The 16,495-nt window shown below is 43.7% G+C and overlaps 1 protein-coding gene across 2 annotated transcripts in view; it reads left to right on the top strand.

The window, feature by feature from the left end:
* Positions 1-16,495, top strand: part of opcml (opioid binding protein/cell adhesion molecule-like) — a 158,217-nt gene that overhangs the window by 131,408 nt on the left and 10,314 nt on the right. The window lies entirely within an intron of this gene.

The following is a 16,495-nucleotide window of genomic DNA, read 5'->3' as shown; positions in this document are numbered from 1 at the left end:
CTACCGCCGTGGAACAATCACAATCCAAAACACAAATGATGAATCAGCTGTCTCCCATAACCCCCCGTCCCCCCCCCCCCCCCCCATCCCCCCGCCCGTTCTGTGGAGGTTCTAACCCTGCGTACTATTGGGCCCTTTCATCCTTTTTCTTATCCATCCATCAAAGGTGAGAAGTGTAGACGAGAAAGAATTATCACAATGTCAAGGTTGCCGAACCGCCACTCCTACGCTCGGCAACCAATGTCAGCATTCCCACACAGTGAACACCTTCAACGCTCACCTCGAATGAATATTCGCCCACATGCAGAACAGCAGTTTACCTCCGCTGAGCTCTAATTCTGCAGCTTCTGCGTGAGCGCAGCCGCAAGACGCTTTGTGGTGAGTAACACCGGGCTTTGGCCTTTGGCTGAAGCTTTGTTTGCTAGATGCCTTGGTGGATCACAGGGGCTAGGAGGTGCACATTCTGCTGACCGGAGATCGCTCAGGAGACCGGTTTGCTCAGAGATGTAGTGCTGGAAGATCCCCGATGAAGGAGAGGAAATGAGCTCTATATGTGTGTGCACATGCTCGGTGTTCTAATTGTGTTGACTCTAAGCTTCCTGTTCTGCTTTCAGCAGCATGAGTCATAAGCTGCCTCTCTATAGGGCCAAATGTGCAGCCTCCATCACGGTTCAATTTCTTCACTATTATCTAAAATCAACAATCTGTCTCCGGATTTCAATCGTTTCTCACATGTTTACAGTCAAAATTATTTTGATGACTTAAACCCACACAATGTGTATTCAGTGTTTAGAGATCCACAAATGTTTCATGCAGGACCATCTGCCTCATTTAAAACCAAGCCTACAAGGTTCTCTAAGAGCCTCTTTAAAGGAATAAACAGAGAAGCTGCAACATTTCTACATATCCTAAAGAAATCTTGTTTTTTTATTTTATTTTTTTATTTTAGGGTATTTTTACATTCTAAATGTTTCTCTCCACTACCCAATATTACCAGAGTGTTCATAGAGTAGCTATTACCGTCATCTAGGCAGACTCCTATTGAAGTTATTACATGCAGTAGGACCTCTACTTACGAAAACTTAATTCATTCCAGAAGTTGTTTCGTAACCTGAAAATTTACATAAGTAGAGACGCGTTTTCCATGTGAATGCCCTAATCCGTTCCAAGCCCCCAAATATTCGGACATATTTTTTTTTTATAAATCATAAAAATGCATCAAAACATGTAACAAATACATGTTACAATTAGATTACCGCACAATAAATGTAGGAATTCAGTGCAAGGCTTCTCCAGGAACAAAATGAACTTTATTACAGGCTAATCTTGCATTAGCCGTCATTACTAGCAAGGAACGTTAACACTTGTGGTAACACCGCCATCTAATGGACAAATATACGAACACCCACAGTAAATAAAAGTGAAACGAAGGCGACGCTGGGATACACACAAACTTGTACATATTGACGTCCCTCCTAGCCAATGGGATGACGGGAAGATGCTAGGCGATAGCCAATGGCAGAGCAGCTACAAGCAAGTTTGTGCTCGCTAAACTCCGCGAGCTGCGAGTAGCAGCGCTAGCGTATTTTTGACCTTCGTATCCTGAAATTTCTTTCGTAACAAGAGGAAATATTTTCCCGTTGAGACGCTTCATAACCTGAAAATTTTGCATGTAGAGACGTTTGTAAGTAGAGGTCCCACTCTATTATTGTGCTCAGTGCTGACAAAGAAATACTAATGAGTCTCAAAGAGATGTTCTATTCTTAGAGCCTAAGAAGTGCAGCAGCAGAAACACTGCAAATGAAGCCGCGCATGTATTCCTGCGAGTTGAAACGTGAGCATCAGCAGAGCGCGTGTTTGGTGCATTCATTCAGATTGTCCTGACAACCCCCCATCATTTGTTCTAAGGTGGAGGAGGTTCCTCACTTGCTCGTCAGCCCTGACTCACAAGGTTGGCACATTGGGCTCTTGGTTCACTGTTGTCATCTGTGGCCCCAACATTAATCAGCTTAGTCCGGATCTCACAACTGTTGTTCTGCCCACCGTGAGACACATGAGCAAGTGTGATTTAGCTGCTGATGACGCAGTCCAATGAGTCACCTTCTGCTTCAAAACAAGAATTTGACATTTAATCCCTCTTCCAGAAAGTGACAAGTTCTGTGATTTCAAGTTGAAAATCTCAGATTCGGTCATTTGTTGTTTTTTTCACACATTTAATGACAAAAACATTGGAGTGATATGGGAATAACGGTCCATAAATACTTACTGAATACGGAGTTTCACCACCCTTTCACCTGCTTTTTCATCCTAATAAACATAGATTATTCAGCTGCATCACTGTCAACCACTGAAAAGAAGTTAAGGTTGTAGGGAGGACCAAAATATGTCTTTTAAAGTAAAATGATGTGCTGCTCATTAACCACAGATGACCGAGGCTGCCGTTGAACACAAGCATTTTTGAAATGAAAGGGGGGAATAAATGGTGCCTGGACCTGCTTATCTGAGTATCATCATTGCAGAAATCTACATATCCTGACTGTGCTTCCACTGCAGGAAGTCTCAGAGTGATTTTCTTGATGTTTTCTAGTCGAGAACTAGAGCACAATGTCTGGCGCCACCTAAAAATGTTCCCTCTGTGACAATGGGGGAGCATATTTATGCACCAAGTAGAAAAGAAGCAGAGAAGTTACAACATCAAGTATAGCCAATGATGCAGAAATGGGAGAAATATACTTTTATTCCAGCAAAAGGCTGTAGGGGGGGAAAAAGTCCTTTTATTTGCTGTGTGATCATTCAGAGATTATCTGTCCTCTGACATGTTTTAGTGCAGCTGTTTGGAAGCATCCACTGTTACAGGGTTCTAGTCCATTGAATAAAAGATTGCCTTCACAGTCCTTTCATGGCACTGGTTTTTCTGCTGCTGGGCGTGAGCTGGTCATTGCTGGATGTTAGTGATTCATGCCCTGCATCATGTTCATGACAATAACTTACAATTCTAAAAGCTTCTCCTTACTTAGCGCAGGTCTGTGCTCCTATTTAAAGGTCTCAACCTGCCATGAAAACTGTAAAAACCCCAAACATGAGGATTTTTGAAGCAGATCGTCAGTCAAACTGAGCTCCTCCCATTTGGAGACAACATTTTGCTCATTTAGCTCATTCTCCTCCGGAATCAAAGATGGTTTAGATTCAGGAGCTGTTATTGTTGTTGAGTTTAATTTGGAGGTAAATTACTCAAAGCTCTATTTTCGTCTGTATAATTAATGTGTGTTTACAAGAAAAGAGCACGCGTGAGAAAAGAGAAGATCATCTGAATATATGAAAGTGACACTTGGGAAGGAAAAGGCCACATGGAGAATTCAGAGGATGAGTAGGAGATTTACAGGAAAGAGAAAATGAAGGAATAATTGTCTCTTACATGAGCTAAGAGATTATAAAAACAGACTTTTAAGCAGCAGCCAATTAGATCTACCAACCCAGAGGTCATTGTGGTCAAAGGTTCTGAGGTCAATATTCTAAACATGCAGGATGCAGATGGATGCGTCCACTGGTGATTCTGCAGCAGCCTTTTGGTGCTGGGACCAAGCCTTGGACCAGGCTGTGGCTCTTATGCTGACGTCAGGTGGAAGCTTGTTGGAGCAGTTCTTCTTCCAGGTCTTTAATAATCCTGCAGAGCTGGGAGGAAGAGAGCTGCCCATCAGATGAGGAAAATAGAAATACTCTGTTTACCGTGTATCACTTTGGACAATTGTTTCTTCTTAACTTTTCCATCATCGCGCTCTATATGTCAGAAATGGGATTGGATCCAATTTTCCCTCCTCCAGTCACAACGAGCGACATTTTGTCCCGTGGTTCTGAGCCGGATGCGCTAATGCAACGATAAACACATTCTCTGCGCGTTTCTGCATTTCTCCCCCACTACCCTCCTCACCTGAATAACGGCCGCCATCTGTGCACGAGCAGCTTGCGCCTGCCTTTCAAAATTAAATACAGATGTAATAAATGCTGTGCAGTCGCTTTCAGGCGCCATACGTCACGTTACTTTTGCTAAATTAATCATTTACTTCCCCCATATGTTGGACTCTGCAACGTGTGCTTTTTACATCATGCTTTCATTCAACTTTGGACGTTGTTATGTTAGTTTTTCCAATGATGAGAAATAATATTCAAACTTGAATAGCAATAGCCATTAAAGTAGTATATACGTCTAGGCAGGTGTAGGCATTTATTCAAGTATGAAAAGATCTTCTTCCTCTTCTGCTCCTCAGTAATGAGATGTTATGACCTCTGTGGCCCCTGGGTTACTGACAGAACCTGTCACTGTTGAGCACAGACAACCATGGAAGTACCAAGAAGTCGAACACCTGTCTGAACAGAAGACGCTGATAATAACTTTTACTATAATTAAACTTGATTTTCTTTCTAAAGCATCTAATATGATGTTAACCTCCAGAGTTTTAGTTGCCATGGTAGCCAGAACACACAAGTTCCCGGCAATTATGATGAAACACGGATATGAGGGGAGGGGAAAAGTGTTTGTTCAATGTGCAGCCAGCACTTTGAATGAGGACTCGACTTCCTCCAACAGCCGTTTCAGCTTGTGCGGGGTTGTTAAGAAACTCGGCGCGTTGTTTTTGTTGTTTTCGAAGCGTCAGAAGATGCGAGGGAAATAAAAAGACATGCAACTCTTTATTTAGGGGAGCGAAGCCTGAAAGACTGTCAGCAGAATAATAAAAGCTGATTCCACAGAAGCTGTGAACTTCAGTCTGTGACACAAAGGATTTGATCATCTCAGGTGGAGACAATGTCTCTGTTCTCCAAAACAGGAGGAAACCTGTGCAGATGCAGAGAACATACCCACATCACAACAAAAAAGCCCCCACCCAGGAATCCTTCCTCTCTCAATCCCAACAATCTGCAACAGTGATATAGGTCTCACTTTATTTTAATAGCTTTCAGTGCGAGTAAATTGTTTCGGACACGTGTTTCCACGTTCATTCTTTCATTCAGGGCTCTTGGCAACAGTCTTTGCTGCTCTCTTCCCTTTTCCTACATGTGGATTCTTGAAATATTGCATTTTGAATGACGCAAGCTTAGCCTAAATGCTAATGAATAGCTTTGCCACAAAACAAAACAAGCCAGTTTCTCATGGCCCCGCTGGTCCCGGAGCAACGTGACGTCACGCTGTCATTGACAAGACTGCAGTTTCTCAAGTGTCCCTACAACAACACAACGTTGAGGGGAAACCCAAATGCCTTTGTTACCGCAAAAAGGACAAAATCGGGAATACAAAATAAGGAAACGCTGCTGCTACTCTTACTTCTCGCATACCAAACTGGGTCAGACTAATTGGTGCCTGATTGCCACCCAATAAAGAATTCACTGGCTGGGAGACTCAGCCGTGTTTCATACAACACTCCTGTAATGATTAAAACATTTCTCTTCCTCATGCATATTCAGGTCCTGTTTTCCCTTTAAAAGGAAGATTTGGGGAGACTTCAGCAGCAATTTAAAAATTCCAAAGCCGTCAGTGTGGACAGCTTTATGTAACATCTCCAAATGTTAATCTGGTAGCATTTGTACCGACTGATAGTTTACGGCATTACATTGTGGTTGTTTTTCCACCATTTCTACCAGTTTTGTATTCGAACCGAGGCCTTTTCTGCTGACCGTAAATATATAGAATATAATAATAATGTGTAAATAAAGTTATTCCCCATCTCTTGATGTCATATTACATCCATTGCATTTTATCCAATCAGATTTCAGATAGCTTGTGTTGTCAGGTTCTCTTTAATTTCCTTTTATTTTTAATATAATTCTTGTCATTTTGTTTCTGTATCGTCTTGTTGGTGTCCTATATGAAATGGCTACAATGTGCAACTTGTTTCATCTCGCATATCGGTGAACTTATTAAAACTTGGTTGATTAATCTCTTCAAATCAACTTTTATTTTTGAACAATTTAGGGGATCTTCGTTACCTAAACTCAACAGTGAATGACTGATTTTAAATGCTCCGGAAATGAAGTGTTGCTGGACTCGCCTATATTAAAGTGATGTATTTTGTAAGTGTGATTCTGTATAATTTCTGGTGCCGCATTGATGCTATTACGAGGTGTATTTATTGAGGTTGGACGTCACTGAAGGCCTCCACTGATTCCAGCAATGTTTCGGGTTGATCGTTGCTTTGGACCTTCCAGGCTCGTTAGAAAACTGCAGCAACAGCAAAGAAGCTCTCATAAATGATCCTGGTGGCTCTCTGATGTGCCTGCTGAGGTGCCACTGGTGTTGGGAATGCTTTTGCCACTCAGTGTTAACCACTTTGTCAAGTTGCGAGGCGAAGATTGTCCTTCTGTCCTACTCGGTCGGACTGAAACAGCATTTCTGAATGTAGTTAACACAGTCAGCGAAATCACTCCAGGGTGGCACTTTTGTTCCCGCTGACACTTTACTACAAAGATTCTTCATGACGGATGACTTTGTCTTACACTGAAGTTATATAACTTTAACTGGAACGATGCTGCTGCTGCGGGAAAGGAGGTTTTTGGTTGGTTTTTTTTAATTCTTTGCAGCTCCTCACTGAGGTCACATTGCAGCAGCATCAGTTACAGTGCAGCCTCCCTGGAGCCGCAGTAGTGATTCCGAATCAGGTTTCCCAGTGTGAAGAAATGACCTTCTCCTCATCTCGAGCAGCCGCAAAACTACACACAAGAGGACAAATGCATAATGTATCGCAGTTTCGATGGACGCTCGAATCCCTCAAGAAAGTTTGAGGCCGCAGTGGAATCTTGCAGTTGTGTGTGTCGTTTAGCACTTTGGTGAAGATCACACTGAGTCTCGCAGCAACCAGGGATTGAATCCTACCAAAATGGAAAAACACAATACGGTGTGTGACCCATTTTAAGTGCTGAGGAAGGGCTTCTTTTCAGCGTTTAGTTTACACAGCAGCAGCACTGTGGCAGACAGCATCCAGAGTATTAATATGTATAGAGCATGCCCAGAGGCTGAAAGGAACACAGTCTTCCCTTAAAGACTGCTTTAACCATTGGCACCAACATTAAAAACTGAAATGTTGGACACTTCTGGGCTCCACGGTTTGCAATAGCAGCCATCAGATTTGTCTGCAGAGGGATCACTTTGGCACTGGGAGCCATTCACCAAATGTGAGCCACCCAGACCCAAACGCAGCGCTCTTAGAGGAAGCAAAGCGTGTAACATCAGAGGAAAGATCTCCTCTGGTCTGTGCTCTTCTGGGGAGCCTCTTAGCGAGCATTCTCTTTAAATGCATTGTCCAATTGCTCCTCCCAAATCACAGCGTGGGAGTGTGGGGTGCTATTTGGCTGGTGGAGGTGGCAAAAGTAGCTCCTTTGCAGGGGACCTGGAGGGCTCCCACAACTTTCTGTTTCACCCCACCGCCCACGCAAGACAGGAAAGCTGTGAGAAAGAAGTGCGGAGAACTCTGGAAATGTAAAAAGGATTGCGGAATGGGAAAGGGTCTGAACGCAGCAAATGAACGAGACTAATGGAACAATGAAAAGAAGAACAGAAGGGCACGGTGGGATAAAGGGAAGATTAGCGAAGCTGGGAGTAGCGGATTTGTTCTTAGGAAGGTCTGATATGGAGGATTCGTTTGGCCAAAGATAGCAAAGGCTGCTCTCCTCCAAAGTGTCCCTCATATTTATATAATGCTTGAGTAGCATTATTTTGAGGAACATTTACTCTTAATTTGAGGGTTGTGAAATGGTATTTACAGTCGTACTAAATTAGCATATTGTCCTCTTCAGACAGCCGCACAGAGAGATCCTCCTGTGAGCTGTGGCTTCACCGCAGAACAGATTCTTCTTCCTGTTTTGGGCTGAGCCTCGCTCAGGTCGTCTCAAACCCGTTCCCCTATCCTGGCTCCAGGGTGGGAGCTTCAGGAACGCTCATCTTAGAGGGCCCTGCGAGGAACATACCGAATCCGACACCACAGCGCTCCGGTTCCTCCACGGGGTGGCTGGGCTCAGCCTACGAGACAGAGTGAAGAGCTCAGGCGACACACTGGGGGGATTACATCTCCTATCTGGCTCGGGCCCGTCTCAATATCCTCCTGGAAGAGCTGGACGCGGTGGCTGTAAAAAGGGTTTTCAGTTAACGTTCTGCTGAAAACTGCTGCATCTGAAACAGACACAACTGATAAACATGATAAATGCATGCATGCCTGCACGCGTGTGTGTGTGTGTGTGTGTGTCTCCTAATATATAAATATGTTATTTTTCAGCATCAAAATCCAAGAAATTACAGACATCCGAGGACAGACGCCCGATATCTATTTGAGGCACAGAGGACGTTTCTTATAACAGAAAATAACCCTCAACCTACTCGGTTCCAGTGCCCTAAAACCTTAATAGAATATCTGCTTCAGAGTGAGAATGCAGAGAATAAAATTCCTTTCATGGTGCCCTTCTCAACAACAACTTGATATTTTTCATCGTTCTCTAGTTCAACAGCCCCAAATAAACACAGATTTCCACATTCTGATCTGATGGTTCCGTATCCGGCCTTTTCCCGCAGCTTGAGGACTCTGGCCAGGATTTGTTGCAGCGATTGACTATGATCAGTTTGTTTCCCTTGGATTTTTAGTCTAGATCTGTTTGGATCGGATCTACAGTTCTACAAAAGCTTGTCCGATCTCTTTAGTTAAAAAGAGAGAAAGGAGCCTGTTTGAACATATTGTTGCGGAGAAGCCCAACAGATTGTCAACCTGTTTGACCACTTGTTAGACTTTAGCTGCTCTCTGGTAGAACTTCCAGTAGCTCCAGATGCAACTGCATCTGTTTGGAACAGGTAAATAATCAATAATGCAGCAGCTCCCCGTAGGAACCCCATTCCCCCCCCCCCCCCCCCCCATGTCCAGCTGGACTGAGTCTTTGCCACTTCAAAAGGTTTTAGGAATCATTGATATTTATGGTGGCATATTGATCGCTACGAACGTGTTTCCTAGATCATTCATCTCGCCATCATCCCCCAACGGGTCTGAGACAAACTTCTACTGCTGATTCAGTTTGTTCCCACTATTTTTTTTTTTTTTTTGTATCCATCGAGTTCTGCAGCTAATTAGACGGAGCTGCGACTGACTGTCGCCACTCTTCTGGTGGCCCCGAAATAACTCTCTAAGGAGGCTTCACATCAACAGCAGGTCAAAGACCTTCCACCGGTCAGTTCTTCGTTTACTGCCCTGCACACAGAAAATAAACAGATATTTGGTGCTCCGACACAGTCGGACAAGGGCTTTAGTTCTACGTTAATGAGTCTGATGGATATTTACCGTCAGCTCTTTGGAGCAGTCAGGTTGACCCCCGAGTCTGGGTGCGAGTGGGGTCAACAGTACCTGAGTTCAATGAAGCGAAGAAGCTCTTGGTCCTGGAGCAACATCGTCCAGTTCCTCCCTAACTTCAGCTGTCTTATTATTTCCGATTCAGGCTTTTTTCAACTGCTAAAAGACAATTTGGCACACTTAGAGGGGTTTTATTAAAATACTCCACAGCGAACTGCAAATTAGCTAACATGTCCTCCAAACGACACACACTTCATTCATATTACCCGATTCTTCACCACCCCGCTACACACTGTTAATGGAAAGCTCTGTCATTGCTAGTATGCGTTGCCTTTGTTGTGGAAATTTCTCTAGATTGTTCACCTGCACAGAAATATTTGATACAAACGTGCTTTTGAAACATCCACTGTTATTTACTGTTATTTTAAACCAAACTAGCCGGTTCAATACTTGCACAGCAGATATATATTTATATTGGAGTGAATAAAAATATGTCCCCCACAAAACGGTCCACTGGAAAAGAAAATTGCAGAAAAATATGGGAAGGAAAATACATAGAAAACAATCTGCGGCACATAAATTGGCCTCCCGGCTCATTTTGAACGGAAGAGTCGGTTGAAAGCTCGGAGCTTTTGCTCTGCGTGTCAGTTTAGTGTGTTAGCAAAAGTGCAGAATTACCAAGGAATAAATATATAATGCTTAAATGTGTTCCCCTGCCTGACTTACATCTTCAGCCATGAGCGCCTTTACATCCACTCGCTGGTTTGAATTTGAAGGAGTCTAATAAGCTTAAAGCCCGACTGATTGATCATTGTTCAGTAAAGGTCACGTATTCAGAACAAATGATGCAAAACAAGGGGTGGTGCTTGTGTGTGTGTGTGTGTGTGTGAGTGTGTGTGTGTGTGTGAGACAATCACGTAAAAGATAAGCACAAGGACGAGGAGAGTCCAGGTGGAATAAACAACACATTCCATGGAGTTGTTGTGATCCATCTCTAAAGATGGAAGAACGTGAGTGTTCCGCTCTCAGTCGGGAGACGGGGAGGCATCATGGCCGCAGGCGGTCCGAAGTAAACCTGAGCAGACAAGCAGACGCACGAGGAAAGGACCGACACACAGGAGACGACACCAGAGGATCCACACAGCCATTCGCCGGGGCATTAATTAATCAACTGTTGTGGGACACCTAATGGAGTTCACGCTTACACGCGGCTTATCTGGCGCGCATCTGCTGGACGTGGATGGAAGAAAGGCAGATGTGAGAGGGAACTAGAAACAGGAGGACAGAGTCGGCTGCTAGATCCAAACACGGGCTTTTGAAAGGTACCGCTGGCTTTCACGTGAAGAGCCAGTCACTCATGAATATGTTAATGACCATATTCATTAGAGCCTCGTGTCAGTCAAATATTCATTTACTACTAAATCATCCAGCAGTATGATGAGGGTGGATTTCCATCTGCCCTTGCTCCTTCTCAGAATGACTTTATGAAAGCGCATATTTCTACGTGTGCGTCAGCCTTTGTTGTCCACCCCAGCTTTCATTTCTGCACCCATTTCAACCCGGAGTAATAGAGTATGAATTAAATACTGATTGAATAACACCAACCCAGAGTTATATTTTAGCATCATTGGAATCTTCTCGATGACCGTTTGTGCATTAATGTTCAGGAGTTCAGCTGAAATGAAGCTGCTCATTAGTCCAAAATCTTTCTCCAAACCTCTGCTGAGATGAAGGTCTGTCAGATCCAAACATGTTGGAATCCAGCGGTCAGGGAGCCAAATAAATTAGGTCTTTACTAGTTTCCACACAAGTCTTTAGCACACAAACTTGGAAATCAAGCTTTTCAATCTAAAAAGCCCGTCCAGTTTTGTTCAAACGGCGGTTTTCAGGCTCCTTTTGCAGCGTTTTGTCTGCTGTCAACTTTGATTTGTAATTGTCAATTATCCATAGTGGAATAAAGTGCAGCAGTCATTAAGTTTAGTGTTGTTTCATAAGACATTTAATTCCATATATATGAAGTGGGAGCGTTCCTATTCTGTCAAGATGTGGGAACGTGAGAGAGGAGGTGCCGCTGCTTCCTGTGTGAATGGATTTTTCCTGTTTTTGAGTATGTGGGTCACCAGCTGAGCGTGACTCCATCTTGTAGCTGGGATTCAAAGGGACGGCGTGATGCTGCGTCGTTCATCTGGCTTCTTCGGTTTATTCTCAGCTCTTTTAAATCGTTTTGCTAGTGTGGCAAATGGACCTTTACACGTGTGGCCTTGACTGATCACCACGTCAGTGTTCACGCTCACTGTTAAGAAGTTTACACGCCATTTTTGTCCTGATTTTTGACAAAGAGGAGCTAACGCCCGATTATCTTATGTCCTGTAAGACAATTCCGTGGTCTGAGGTGCGCTAATCGGCTGTTACGACAATCTTAAATGTTAAACTTGTTCAATATTTGCAACCAAAAATCTTCGCGTGTATGCGGAACGCCGACGAGTGCCGAGTCAGGACTGCGTGAAATGTGCGGTGGAATGGAATGCAGCCAATAAAGAAGTGAGCTGGCTGAGGAGGGAAGGGGGCAGGAGTAAATAAGAACAAGCACGTTTGCGCTGCCTGCAGCATTTTTACCACAGTCTTTTATTTTACCTTTAAAACAGCCTCACAACCACCATCCTTCCCTCCTCCTGTGTGTCCTCTTCCATGTTTTCCAGTTAGGTTTCCTCTTTTTTGGTGGGTTAGTTTGATCACTGGCTTGAAGGACAAGAGTCTAAATCAGCGGTGGGACGGTTTAATGGCTGATTTTTATTTTTTTTAACCTCCGTGTGGGGGGTTTCTACCCCATTGAAAAAACTCCCCTGCTTAAGCTACAGATGGGGGTGGGGCATGTCTGGTGTCATGACGTACGTGATCTCATAAGAAGCTGGCTGGAAACAACAAGAGCGAGCAAAATGGTGGATTAAAAGAAGCTGTCTCATCTTGAAATCTTGTCGGTGGGGGGTGGGGGGGGGGGGGGTTGCTTTGGCAGTAAAAAGAAAATCTGGGAGACCTGAGGAATTCAATTGGATTTGCCCTCCTCTATCTCACCCTGAGACTGCGCTCCTCACCCTGATGATGCTTCCCAAGGAAAACTTCTGTTCTCCACATTGTTCCTCAACTTCTGGAATGACCTCGGCCCTTTGGGGTTCTCGTCTCCATGGTTATCAGTGTTAGCGCTCTTCAATAATAATAATAATAATAATACGAATAATAATAATAATAAAACGGCAGATTCTAAAATACCAGCTCTTAATGCTGAATCTGTTGCTCCTCAAAATGTTCTCAAATGCCGACTGCAGCCAGGTTTAAAAAGGACTTTGGCCGATGAGAAGCTGGTCAAACTGCAATAATGACCACAAATTTTTAACCCTATTTTAGATGGAAGAATGTATTAGAGCAGAAATCTGCAACGTCTTTATTTCCATGAATAATTTCTTTTGGAGCTCTTTTGTTGTGGCGCAGTCAGAATCATCATCAAACTTTTAAGGCTTACTCAACCATAGGCAGGATTGTGTGTCTATCCATGTCTTCAAATACACAAAATTTCCCCCTGTTTTATGTGTGTGTGTGTGTGTTTTAAACGTGCATTAGATCCTGGAGGTAGATCTGCTTTACCCTACAATTGACTGACGGTCCTGCAACAATGTGGTTTTAGTCCCATTCACATTTGCAAAGCTGAGTCCGAAGGATTTCTATCTCCAATCCTGCACATTTGCTCAGGATTTATGTCTCTGTTCCACGTGAGCATTCCCGACAGGCTGCCTGACAGGTATCACTGTTGTGAGCCCGCAGGGATGACAGCGTGTCCGTGGAGACGGGAGAGATGCCACAGGTGACTGTCATATGTGGACTCTCAGGAGACCTGATGACACTCACTTATCCATACAGGTGAACATGGTTCCAGTCACAGGACAGGAGTAATCAGAGTCATCTCTCTTTAATCGTCTTTCCACAACCCGTGGAAACACAACGAGCTTTTCGTTTGTCGAATTTAAAAGCATCGAAATGCATCAGTGCCACAGAAATCTTCGATCCATTTTTAGATGGACTTAAAAAATGAAGACGTAGAATTGTAAATTCTCTGAAGTCAGAGTCTGACATATTAAAGGAGCAGGAAGCAGTGCGGGAACATACTGTGGCATTTAAAACTGTCCTGTGGGACACAGTTTTAAATGTCATCATTCCAAGTGGTTTTCCAGTGCATCCGTCAGATGTTAAAGAACTATAAGTTATTTTAGTCTGCTGTCTTGTGAGTGGTTTCATCTCTCCCCACCATCATCTGTTCTGGGCCAATTTCCACACGTCCCCCTGTAGGAGGGAGAGCCTTAATGAACTGTTCAGACTCTGTGCTCCCTACAGTACCAGCTAATGGGTTGTGCTCTCTCCTGAGCTTTTCCTAAAATGTTCCCAGCTTAAGCTCCAATAAGAGTTTGCAGCCACTCTCCGCTGCATTCACACTCAAATATTATAAAGCCAGTCGCACACCTGATGAAGCTTGAATGCAACGTAAATTCCCAGTTCACGTTACGTTTCCGTTCATCGCACACGCGCAGCCGCCGCGCGCGTCCTGGCTTTGTCACACGCCACAAGGGTGGAGCTGAGATGATGAGCATGGGTGCCTCTCCGGTGGGTCGTTATTAATTATCATCACGCTGAGGCGGCACAGACTTGGGAATTGTACGCTCCTCTGTCACCTGGGGATTTTTTAAATATTAGCATCATGTGGAATGGCTGATGAGGTCAGGATGCATCTCTGGCTGCAGAAGAGAGCGGGGATGCTTTGAAAATATATAGTTTGCTTTCCTTATGTGTTGCCAGAGACCCGTTCCAGAATATTTCCTGTTTCTGTCAGTCTCATGAGGAGGATATCAACCAATCAAATCAATCAATCTTTATTTAGCGTCTTTTACAATCAAAATAGTTTCTAGGTGCTTTCCAGAATCCCAGGGCCTGACCCCAAACAAGCAACAGTGGCAAGGAAAAACTCCCCTTTAACAGGAAGAAACCTTGAGCAGGACCAGGCTCATGTAGGGGGACCCTCCTGCTGATGGGCGGGTATGACATCACACCCTCTCCGGATCGGGTTCAGATGTCTCCACGTTGTTGCTTCAGGCTGATGCAGAGGGAACATTTTTTCACGTGCAAGGTGAAAAGCTGCGAAGTGAAAATAAGAGAAATTAAGATGTGTTTTATTAAATAGCAGGAGATGGGTTTAAGCCCCTGTAAAATACTATAAACGGTTGTCTTCCTTCCCAGATGTCACTTTAAAGTTGGGCTTTTTCTTCGATTGTTGCATTTAAAGGCTTTTTCTTACGAGAGCAGACGATGGAAATGATCATGGTGAAGTATCGCTGCTTCACTTTAGCGTGAGTTTAGGTGTATCGGCACAAAACAACTCCGACAAGCTCTCAAGTGTTTACCTGCACGGGCTGAGAGCTGATGAAAGGTCACAGGGACGGCGATGTGCACCCCACCGCCACCACCAGACAGCTGGCCTCAGGAAGCTCCTAACCACATGCTTACATGGGCCTGTTTGGAAAAGATGTGTAGAATCACCAAACACTTGAAAATGCTCTTGACTTTTAAATCAGCCGCAGTGAGACAACAGAGAAGAGGTTTGTTTCCCACCGAAGACAGCGGTCCTGCTGGGACACATCTTATTCTAATTACTCAGATTATTTTCAAACCTGTTCCCAGACTAGTTCATTAACACTGACATTTTCTCTTTTGTTGGGAGAATAAACCTTCCTGGAGGCGCTCGGTGCCCCCACAGTCTGCCGCCGGAGCCGGAGCCGGAGCCTGCGCTTTAGGCAGGAGCAGCAACCTAATTCAAGCCAAGAAGTGGAAAAATTAACCCACTTAATTCTTGAAATAGGTGACAAAGCTGACAACCATCTGCGTCGCAGAATAAGGGCGGCGGCGCCATGAGGATGGAAACGTAAACAAACCAGAGCGTGCATATAAAGATGGCAGACATTAATACCGTCTCAAGTTTATTCCTAAAAATGATTTATTAAAAAGGAGCCTTGGAACACAAAGTCAAGAGAAAACTAGTTTAAGAGTTGAGGAAAGAAAAAAGACCCAAAACATCTGAACCATCAGGGTCACTTGACGAATTACCAACATGAATATATAATGAGCGAATGTTTGCACAGCAGAGTGATTTAATACGACACCCAGAAGTCTGAAACAGGAGGAAAGCTGCGGCAGCCTTTCAGTGTGGGATGGAAATGTGTTACTGTTCTGACAGCACGCAGCCCCCACTTCCAAATGTGCTCATCCCACACAGACACTGCTTTGTTATTCAGATTAGAACTATTAAACTGGGAGATACAGTATGTCCTCCCAGTGTGATAACACCCAGAATATGAATAGAAGCAGGACTGTGTGTTTTTCTTTGGCTAAGTAGACTCTGACTTCTATTTGTGTGACGAAGATGATGTTGTCATGGCTCATCCAGCCTCCAAGCTCTGCTCACTCCCGGTTCACTAGCTAATGCTAACTAGCAGCTGAAGGGATGGGTCAGAGGTTCCAGAGTCACAGAACCACGGAGAAAAACCACTTTCAAATAACACCGCTGTTATTCTACTGTCAGCATTCTCTCTCTCTCTCTCTCTCTCTCTCTCTCTCTCTTTCTCTCACACACACACACCTGAACCCATCCTTTTTTAAAGCCTATTCTCAACAGGACGGCCCCAAATTAAAATAGACATTTATGTAGCTTATGGATAATGGATATTTATTAGACATTTTTATATCCATATAATTATATAAACATTTTTACTTCTTCCGACTCTTTTTTCCAAACGTGGATTTGTCGATATTTGCTTTTGTTTTTTATAAATACATGTAATAAATTCAATTGAAAAGAAACTATAATCATAATCGCCACAGATGTTAAAGTGTTTGACACACTAATTTGTCTTATTTATTTAAATATTCTGCACATGTCCTCCAATTCCTCTCACTTACTACTATAAAACAGAAAACCCAATAAAAACATAGTTATAAAGAAAGCAACAGGCACTATTCCGATGTGGTTTTATGAATATGTGCTAATATATATTTTCTCTGCAGCTTCTGGAGGCAGGAAGCATCAACCCCATTGTGCATCACTCCTATTATTTCCACAGTTTCTTATCAAATGTCAACAGTCT

Source organism: Takifugu rubripes, chromosome 15 (assembly GCF_901000725.2).
Source record: "Takifugu rubripes chromosome 15, fTakRub1.2, whole genome shotgun sequence".
In the NCBI taxonomy this organism is placed as follows: Eukaryota; Metazoa; Chordata; class Actinopteri; order Tetraodontiformes; family Tetraodontidae; genus Takifugu; species Takifugu rubripes.
The sequence above is the reverse complement of the archived record's forward strand: the minus strand, read 5'-3'. Positions and strand labels throughout refer to the sequence as shown.